Here is a 10,700-nt window from a genome sequence, read left to right as displayed (position 1 = left end):
ACTCTTCTACCAAAGAGCAGGAGCCTGCTGCCATTTCTGCAGAAAAAGCTGTGAGGAAGGCATAAGGGGATGCTATTGCCTCAGACTCTTCAGGAAAGCATTTGAGCTTGGAAATGTCTTGGAAAGTCAATCTTGAAAATTGACTGTTCCCTCCCATTTCAAGGAGGCAAGGAACTTGACAGTCTCACATTATAATTGCACGCTACGCAAAAACTTACAGGTGGAGTACTGTATGAGACAGTGATGTGGTTCGAATAGCAAAAAGTTTGAAATACCAAGCAGTGAAAGTCAAACCCATCTAAATACAGTTTTAGAAAACAACCATCACTGCTTCTGGGGCACCTGGAGCAGAGATCCAAAATTACTGAAAGGATATGTGTCTCAATGATGGACATAAGGGGGAGAATGGCAGAGAAGAGAGATTCCATGCCTCCTCTTCTGCTTGCTTAAGTTACCCTCTGAGTGCTTGAGCATCGCAAAGGCAAACAGGAAGCACTACAGTGGAACTGAAAATCATTGGAGTTGCTCACCATTGCACAGATGCCCCAACTCTGCCAGTGTCCAAGGCCAGCTTGGAGGGGCTCTGAGCAACCTGGTCTAGTGGAAGCTCTCCCTGCCCACGACAAGGGGGTTGGAACTGGATAATCTTTAAGGTCCCTTTCAACCCAGACCACTCTATGGTTTTACGATTCTATGTGTTTATCTAGTAAAAGGACCTCCCTGTTTTCAAAGGAACGAAGTTGTAATAGATTCTCTTTAATTCCTGTGATTCTGACAAAGAACACCAGCAAAGGTCTTTGCAAAGACTACTTAAAGTCATCATCATCCTGTATAGTTTTGGCCAGTCTCAATTCTCTGCCTTACATGAAGGGAATAGAACGTCGCACAGCAAGAGAATTAATGTTTGAACAGTTCCCTATTTTTTACTAGGATATGTTTTGTATTTTTGTAATAAATTTGTTGGGGATGATGAGGCAAAAGCTTTGTCACGTTGCAGTTAAAATTGGCAAGAGAAACTATTTAGAAGTTCTGGGCAATTTAAAAAGCAAATTCCATTCTAATTTTCTCTTTCCTTCACCAAATCTTTCATGTGCTGAGTCCTAGAATAACTCTGGTGTTTTCACCCTACCAAAATTCCCCACTGATCATTCTGCACAGTCGTGGTTCCATGCAAGGGGGAAAAAAAGCTTCCTGCCATCTGTTCTAAATTAAATATATTTTCTTATTATATTTCCCTGCTTTATTGTTTTTTGTTGCTGATGAAGTAGCAAAAGCTAAATTTTCAGTATTTCTACCCTTAAGAGTTTAGGCAATTCCCTTTATTTTCCACGCTGCTGCCCTTAAATTAAGCTGTATTATTGTGTTTTCAACAGACAAGTAACACCATTGAGCTTCTCCTTCTTATCATTCATTATACTTGTTCCTAGCACGGTATTTAATAATGCCAAGAACCTGAAACACTATCATAAGTAGGCTTTTATTAAAAATGGTGACATTTCACGATCCATTCCTTTTTAGCTGTCCGGTTGGCTCTTTAATCGCTTCGCCGTGGTACAAACTTTTCTGGAGGGCTCCACGTTGCCTGCAGGGTCAGTGTCGCCCCAGCACACTCCATTAAGCTCCGCTTATCTCTCATTTCTGCTCGCGCGCTGCTTTCGGATTTATTTTTTCTGTTTTTAAACTTCACCGGCGGAGCCGCCGCCGCCGCTTCCCCCCCTACCCGGCGAAATCCACACGCTCCCCTTTGCCGTGCCGTGCGTGGCGGGCGGCGAAGCCCCGTCAGGACTAAGTTAAGCGGTGGTTCCCAGGCAGAGCAGCCGCAGGACGCGCCAGCTGGGACTGTTTGCTTTCACCCCTCTTTCCCACACCGTTCACCGGGGGCCGCCTCGGGGAGGAACATTCCCCGCTTTCCCAGGGGCTCTCCCCCTCGCCCCCACCGTGTCCCCCGCGGGCCGCGGGCAGGTGACGGCGGCGGCGGCGGCACGCGCGCCCGGTCCCGTGACGCGCGCGCCCGGCTGAGCGCCGCGTGACGGCGGCGGCGGCGCCAACAGGTGTCCCCGCGCCGCTTCCCGGGACACCCGGGGCCCTCCCGGCTTGGAAGGGACCGCTGGAGATCTCTGCCAAGGCAGGGTCACCTCAGGGAGGTCGCACAGGGAGGCGTCCAGGTGGGCTTGGAATATCTCCAGAGAGCTCGGAGACTCCGTGACCTCCCTGGGCAGCCTGTTCGAGTGCTCTACCACCCTCAGCATAAAGAAGTCCTTCTTCATGTTGAGGTGGAACTTTCTGTGTTTTAGTTTATGGCCATTGCTTCTCGTCCTGTTGCAGGGCACCACCGGAAAAAGCCTGGCACCGTCCTCTTGGCACCCGCCTCGGAGATACTTAAAAGCATTGAGATCCCCTCTAAGTCTGCCCTTCTCCAGACTAAGCAGGCCCAGCTCCCTCAATTTCTCCTCATAAGAGAGATATTCCAGAGCCCTCGTGTCTGTTCTCGGAGCGGGGAAAAACTCCGAGAAGCCTCTTTGCAACTTTGGGAAGCTGGGAAGGAGACGGGGATGGAGAAGCCCCCGCTCCGGGGCACGGCGCGCCCCCAGCACGGCACCTCCTCGGCACCGTTCCCACGGGGGGCTCACCGGCCCCGCGGCGGAGTCCCGCTCCCCCCACGCCGGGATGTGGCGGTGGGAGGCGTTCTGGAGCTGCTGTGGGACTGCCGGGCCCCGCCGCTCGTCCCACGCAGGCGGCGGGAGCAGCGGCGGCTCCGGCGGCGGAGCGGCCCCGCCAGAGCCGGGCGGGAGCAGCTCCGCTTCCCGGAAACCCGAGGACCGGCTCTTTTACGCCGTTTATTTTCCGCGGGGGGTGGGGTGGGGGTTTCCCGGGGGGTCGGGGTAGAGGGAGGAGGGAGGAGGGGGAATCCCCCCGCGCGCGCCGCCGGCTAGCGACCGCCGCCTCCCCGCCCCCGTCACTCGCGGCTCCCCCCGCGCCCTCCCGCCTCCCTCAGCGCGTGCGGATGGCGAACAAACGGCCCTTTCCTTTCCCTTTTTTTTATTTTTTTTTAAGCTTTTTTTTTTTTCTCTTTTTTTAAAGTTTTTTTTCCTTTCCCTTCTCCGCCCTCTCCCGGCTATAAATAGCTCCCGCGCGCCGTGCGTGTGTCACGTTCCCATTACGTACGCCTTACGCTGACGCACGGGGGCGGTGCGCTCCGTGACGTCAGCGCGTATCCGGGCCAAGCTATAAATAACCTTCCGGAGGCCTGTGCCAGCCGCGGGTGCGCGCGGACGTTACTGATTGTGGGGTCTCTTCCACCGGGAACAGGCGGTGCTGGCGACCTCGCTCCCTTGGGGCACTCCGGGCTCGGTGCAGAGCAGCAACCCCCCCCCCCCCCCGCAGGCAGTTCACCCCTCTTAGGAGGGGCGATCTGCTTTCGGGCAGCAGGTGATGCTGTCCCTGTTTTGCACGGTGGCACAGCGGGTCCTGAGCGGCGGCAGCTTGCAGCCATGTGTTCTGAATCACAGATTCATGGAATGTTAACGGGTTGGAAGGGATCTTAAAGATCCACTAGTCCCAAAACGCCTGCTGTGGGAAGGGACACCTCCCACCAGACCAGGACACTCAAAGCCCCATCCAACCTGGCTTTGAACACTGCCAGGGATGGGGGCATCCACAGCTTTGTGGGCAACCTGCTCCAGTGCCTCACTACCCTCCCAGTAAAGAATTTCTTTCCTATATCTGACCTAGATTTCCTCTTTTCCAGTTTGTACTCATTACTCCTTGTCTTATTGCTACAGCTGTCGATGAGCTCCTCCCCGGCTTCTCTGTAGGCCCCTTTTGGATACTGGAAGGCTGCTATGAGATCTCCATGCAATATTTTCTCCAGGCTGAACAGCCCCAATTTTCTCAGCATGTCTTTGTAGACACACAAATCATTGTGCGTTCGAGTGTTGGCTGTGAGTTAGGAATTCAGCAGTTGCTCTGCAGTAGGCCCGAGTCCACGTGCAGCGGAGATGGGAGTGTGTAGCAGAAGTGGTAACTTTGATGATGTTGCTGCACTCCCTCTAGTCTCAGATCCCAGGTAGGGTTACAAGGAATCCATGTATATTTTAGCTAGTTGTTATAAACGTAGGTAATATATTCCCTGCCATACAATGGGTGTCTCATAGGCTTAGCTCTGGCTGTCTCCCAGGAGGTAGGCAATGGGTTTTTTTGGATCCCTTTTGGTTGAGGAGGGAACTGGATGTTGTCTTCCCACAGCCTAGGCAAGTGCTCTAGCTGGTGGTCTGCTGTATAGAAGTGGCTGTGGTGGCTGGTCTCTGTGTGTCAGCGTGCACTGGGCCCCTCGGGGCTAGGAGTGTAGCAAGATAGCTAGCTCATTTTGCAAGCAGCTGTGTTGGCTGAAGATGCAACTTTTCCTCAGCGATTTGCTGCCTTTCCTTTGCCAGAGTTACCGCCCCCACAGCTCTTGAGCTGATGTTGGATAAGCAAGCAGCTGGATGAACTGTACTAATATTGCATGAGGCACCCTAGGGAGGATTTCTGCACTTTCTTTTGCTGACAGAGGTTTGGACTTGGTTGTCTATGGCTGTCTGTTGTGGCAGCATTATATGGCAATGATACGTTCACCTATTGCAGTGATATCTGAAAGAAGATACCTGCCTGTTGCTTTAGGCATTGGGACAACTTACCTGTGAGTATGTAGGATGCCTGGGATTCAGGGTGGGCAGACAAATCCTGAGGTCGGTTTGGTTGGTAGCACCTCTGTGTCTGTTCACAGCAGGGCTATATGCCTGGGAACCTCTCTGGGTGAGAGCGTGGGCATGGGCAGCATGTTTAGCTTTCCTGTCTGGGCATCTCACTTGCGTCCTAAGTCTGTAGGACTAGGTTCAAAGACAAGCATGTCTGAGCAACCTATTGAAAAACAATTCTGGAAAAAAAATCCAATTCTAATACTCAAACTGTTACTAAATAGCATGATAATTAAATCATTACCTAGTTTTGACTGTAAGTTTTCTGGGTACCAAGCATCACAGCGATTATCTCACGCCCCTTATTGCTTGCACCACAGTGTGCGTTTCTTCCAGAGAGTCTTTGCAAAGTGCTAACAAAGAAAATGTAAATAGTAGATTTACTTAATATGACTCTTCTGGTGCTTGGGGCTTCAGGAAATCAAGCCGTTTTAATAGTTTTCTAGTGCATAGTCTTTTTGTTCTTCATTTTGTAGGTCAACATCTAAAACTTGATTGGTTTGCTGAAATCGTACATTACAAAGTACTTGATGTTACATTTTTCTTGTCTTGTGCTTTTATATCAATGGAGTTTAGAAAAGCGACTTCTACTAGGAGAATTAGCCACTTCAGTGATTAACCACTTCAGCCACTGAGTTCTGTTCACCTGGGGAGTTTTGTATGTGTTTTCTAGCCCTGATAGAGTAAACAAATTAATTTCTGTCTGTAGATAAAGTCAAAATTTTACAACTAGCAGGGTGTTGAATAATGATACTTGTAATTTCTAATTGCTAGTCAGCTTTCTAGGGCATATTGGACATAGTCATTTCTTGGAGAAGTTGGAACATTTTCAAATCTCACGTTTTTTTAGATGTATACCCTTCCCTGAGGCACATGGGCTGTTGGAACATAGTGCAGAGACTATGTCAGCCTTCTGCCATCGTCTTTGATGGTAATGTCAGCTTCAGTTCTCAAGGAGAATGGTTTACTTCAGTAATTGCATTCATGGAGAGAAACTTGGTGGTTCTGCAGTTGCTTTATTTGTAAGGAGGAGAATTTTCCTAGACTGGACACATGGCTGTGCAGGTTAGCTGGAACTAGGAACAGCTCAGTTATCTGTGACAGATTTCCTCTGGTGTTGCAATAGATGTCCCCTGTGACATCATCAGTGGGATAGATGATGTCTTTCCCTGTACCTAGTCATCCCCAGAGTATAAATTCCAAGACATTGGCAGCTGTCTAGAGGCAAGTGAAAAGGATGAAAGGATCTAGTTATGAACAAGCCCACAAACTAACCTACCTTTCTGAAAATGGTGGAGTTGAGTCGCAGCACTGTCTTTCCAGGAGAAGCTGACTTGGTATCTCTGCTCTGGGATATTTCAGAGAGAACTTTGGTGAAAACCATCGTACAGTGCCATGTATTTGACCAAAAACAGTTAGCAAGCTTCCATTAAACTCATCTTAAGCTTTTTGTTAATGGGCTTCGGGCCGTTTGATGCCTTAAGGTCTCCTGCGAGGTTCAAGTGTTTTACTAGTTGGCCATTTTTAAGGTTCTTGGTAGCAAAAGCACTTCGGTGTGCAGTGAACTCTCTTCCTGCAGAAAGTCTAGAGTTGGAACACTTGACAGTGGGCCAAGAAAAGCTGACTCTAAAACCATGCCATTTCTAGATGCTGGGTCCCAGGCCTTGAATTAAGGAGTGTGAAAGAGGTGGGAAGTTAGAGGTGATCTTGATGGGCCTCAACCCAAACCATAAAAGTAGCGACTCTTTCAGTTCACGTTCATAGACAGTAATTCTATCGGTGGGGTGACTTGTTTGAATAGAAGACAAATTAAACCAGAACAAAGGCAGAGCTCAGGTGAAAGCAGAGAAAGATGAGTATGACACAAAGTCATAATGGCTTTGTAGAGTGTGGTAATAAAGCAAAAAAGGTAGTCTCCTCTATAGCTGTCTCCTCTGGCTTGTATTCCTCTTAATTTTCAGTGCTGAGGGTAAATGTCCTCTACAGTGATGCTGTCTGTGATTGTGATCAGGCTAATTGATAGTGTTTCTGTCATTGCAAATGGTAAAGAGTAAAAATATATTTGCGGCAACACTTGGTCACAAGAAAAATGGATATTAGTGTGACAGCATTCTTTGAGTTCTTCAAAAGAAGTATGGTTTGTTGTTTTCTTTTTAAATATCTGTTCTTTCCAAAGGTTTGCTCTCTAACTTCAGGTAGACTGGGATACTTCTGTCAGTGAAGTCACTCCAGTCTGTTTTACAGAATTCAATGCGTCACATACATTTTTTAAAATGAAAAAGAAAAGCATTTTATTCCTTCTGTGATATATGTCTAGGAGCAGATTTGCTAACTTTTGTCTTGAGCAAGTGCTTGTTGCTTCCTTTCCAGAATGTTTCGTTTGATGAAGTGAAGAAAATTAAGTTAGAAAAACATGTTTGGATGGAATAGAACAATACGCATGATTGTGTTAAAATCCAGTTTAGTGTTTGAATTACTAAAAAGTGTGGCTTAGTACGGTTCTGGAGTATGATTGTAACAATACAGTGTGCAAGGGTTCCATGTTCTAAAAAAGCTTTAGTTGACATTGTTTTCCTTGTTCCCTTGTTTTTCATTTAATGAGAAGTAAAAGTGGGATAGAGTGGGATGTTGTAAGCAGACGAGCACAAGATAATGTGGTTTATTAATGTCAGCCTTCAGCTTACGCCTGTGGTCACACTTTAAAATGCCCTTCTCAGTTTCTCTGCTTTCTGTTCTTCTTTTCAGTCTAATCTCTCTTCTGCCTTCTACCTCTAGAGTTTCCAGTCTCTTTTTTGGGTCTCCTTCCTTCCACAGTAGGCCAGTTCTGGACTTTCCTGCTCACATATCCCTAACTGACTGATGTTGTTCATTTATGTATTAAAATTAAGAAGTGGTTTCATGTTAGCTTTCTAGGGGTTTAATAACACTGATATTTACCTTTTTTTTCTAAGCTGGTCTCCTTGTGGGAGAAATGCTAATGAAACCTGTTAATGTCTAAAGCATGTGTGGCTTTTTATTTTCTACATTTGGCCTTTTTCTAAACTTTTTTTTACATTTGACTTTCATTACATACTCTTCTACTGACTTGGTTCTTGAGAACTGACTTCAGTCATGAATCAAAACTAGAAAGGAGTTCTGCTCTGGGATCTGGCATGTAATGGAGACAGAGCTACTTATATATCGTGAGATTTGTGTGTGTCTTTACTTATGATGGCCTTTCCTACTACTGACTAGATCTTCTCTCCTCCACTTATTTGGTCTGCAACTTGCTCAGTCTTCCATAGCAAAGCAAAGACTTTTGCACTGGGAAGAAGATGCAAGTCTGAGATGTGATCTCTGTGTTTCTTCTCTTTAGTATTGTTAGAGCCATAGAGCAGCAAGTAGTCACGGAGGACTGGTGACTGCATTCCGTTTCCCATTCCCCCAAGCTGATTTGGAGAAAGACTAATCCCCTCTATGTGAGGAGAAGCAATGTGGTCTTTCTTTGTGTGAGGGGCACTGGTTACTATCACGTTGGCCTTTTTATTTCTGTGTGTCAAGGTGCTTTGATATTGTATGTATTCTCAGTAATTTGTTTACAGAAATGTTCTTGGGTAAGTTTGTTGGTCTCTTACAGTTAATTTGATATGTCAGAAGTGCATGATGTGCTTAATTAGCTGCTTACTCTTAGTTATGGAAGAAGTTCTACAAAAATAAAGGAAGGTAGAAATAACCAGTGAGCCGTCTGCAGTATGTTTTAATTTCACTTGAATTTCTTCAGTCAGCGGTGGGGGAAAAGCTAGAAAATGGGTGATTGACGATTTAAGTGATTGTTCTTGGTTGTGATCATTCAGACATTCTGCCAATTACTGGTGGAGATGGTTGGGTAGGGGAAGGGTGGATGAACAACAGAAATGATTTGGAAATCATTGTTTTTAGAACTTGGTAGGAGTGATAAAACAAGAGGAATAGCAGGTAAGATCTCTTGCTAATATTGAGTAAGATCTCTTACAGATTGTAAAGGCTGGAGTAAGTGCACTGGGAGATTATTTTTTTTCTAAGAACCAGGAGAAAAATATGGGAAACATCATGCCGAAGTTCTACAACTTGAATAAAGACTTTGTTTGATTTAAAGCTTGTTTTTTGTGAAATTTTACAAAACCTGATGGTTAACCATTACTTCTCTTGAATTGCCCTCCTAAAATCAGTTTGTGCATCCTGGTATAATAACTGTATAGATGTAAAGATTTGTGCTTGGATGTATACTTTCACATGAACAGTAGATGCTTTCCTTTTGAAAACTGTCCTAATTGTTTTTTAAAACTGAAGAAAGGAGTTAAGCACTAAGCTAAAGTAAATTCTTGGCTGAACAGTGTGTGGGATTCAGTAGAGTCATAGATGCATAGTTGTACAGATTTATTTATATTTAAACAATTTCCTGAATTCAGATTGTTCCTCTCACTTGTATAAATACTGAACCACTCCCTCCCCCCATAATTTCACAATAACTTTTGAAGCTACAAATCCTTGTGCTCCGGTTGGCTACTGACTTTTAGTAGCCAGTCATATGGTATAGATTTACAAAGCTGACGCAAAATGGAGCAATTCATCTCCTCCCTAATACAGGCTGCTGAAAGCATATCTCCCTGAAGCTCTGCTCATTTCACTGTAACCCTGCTGAGTACCAAGGCAAGTTCAAGGTTTTGGTATTGGTCTTAGACTTTACAATGCTTGATGGCGGTGGCCCAGGCTGCCCGAGGGAGCACCTTCTGCAGTCACGGCCGCTCATGACAGCTGCATTCCACTGGAACAATGGCATTGTTGGCGAAATGGGCAATGAATGGGAGAGACAAACTGCTTCTGCAGCTAGCCCACAACTGAGAGATTGATTCCTGGAACACATCAGAGTGACTATAAACCTCCCTGTCCTCGGAATTAAGCGTAAAATTCACTTGCTTCAACCATGACTTTCCACAATGACCAGGAAAAAAGTTATCTCTAGGGTATAGACAAGGATGATCTCGGTTTCTTTTTAAAAGGCCCAAATAATGATGTATACAAAAGTATAGAAAAAATAGTGTAAATTTTATCCACTCTTTCTGTGCAGTTTTTGGTAGTCTACCTCATGAGTCCTGCTCTTGATACTTTCACTTTGCTGGCCAGCAGTAAAAATGTTACTTAGGCTTGTTTTTTTGGGTGAGGAAAATTCCCAGTCAAAGAGAAGACAATAGAAAGCCAAGTGGAAAAGCAACACAGAAGACCGTTTCTAAAAATTTTAGTTTAATTTTTTCAGTTTCCCACTTTGCACAATTATTCTTACTATACTTTTAATTTACAGATGTGTTATTGATTGTTGAAATGCAAAGTCAAATTTATTAACTGTTGCGGGATTGTCGCAACTGCTCTTGGGACAAGAAAGTCACTGATCTGTTGTAAGTTGCATTTGAATGAGAGTAAGGAGATCAAATATCAGGGACAAAATACCCACTACAATTTTCTCCAGAAAAGCATTGGACAATGTTGATGTTGTAGTCCTTTTGCTCAATAGTTCAGTTTTGAGCCTGAGCCTAAAGAAACTGTGAATTTGTTCTGAAATAGCTAACAAATGGCTCAGTCTTCAAAAACAGAAGTCCACCAAATCATGGGTGTCTATGAGGGTGACTAGAGCCCAAGTGTCTGTGGTGCCAAAGGAAGCTGGTGGGTGTCAGGTTCAGAACAAGAGGAGGTGGTTCTTTGGACATTGTGTCACTAAGCTCTGAAATTCCACACTCGAGGACATGGCAAATACTAAGGGTTTGCCTGTGTCCAAGGAGGCAGCAGGGCAGAAAAGCAAGCCAATGCTATAAAAACAGCATGCAAGCTCGGGAGTGGTTGAGAGTGGAAGGTATTCAAGGGTTGTGTTCTGATGCTGTTGCCTGAGCATCTTTTTATTTGGTCAATATTGCACAGAATGCTTGATTAGGGGGATCACTGACCTGGCGCAGT

The sequence above is a fragment of the Pseudopipra pipra genome, chromosome 1, assembly GCF_036250125.1.
Source record: "Pseudopipra pipra isolate bDixPip1 chromosome 1, bDixPip1.hap1, whole genome shotgun sequence".
Classification (NCBI taxonomy): Eukaryota; Metazoa; Chordata; class Aves; order Passeriformes; family Pipridae; genus Pseudopipra; species Pseudopipra pipra.
The sequence above is the reverse complement of the archived record's forward strand: the minus strand, read 5'-3'. Positions refer to the sequence as shown.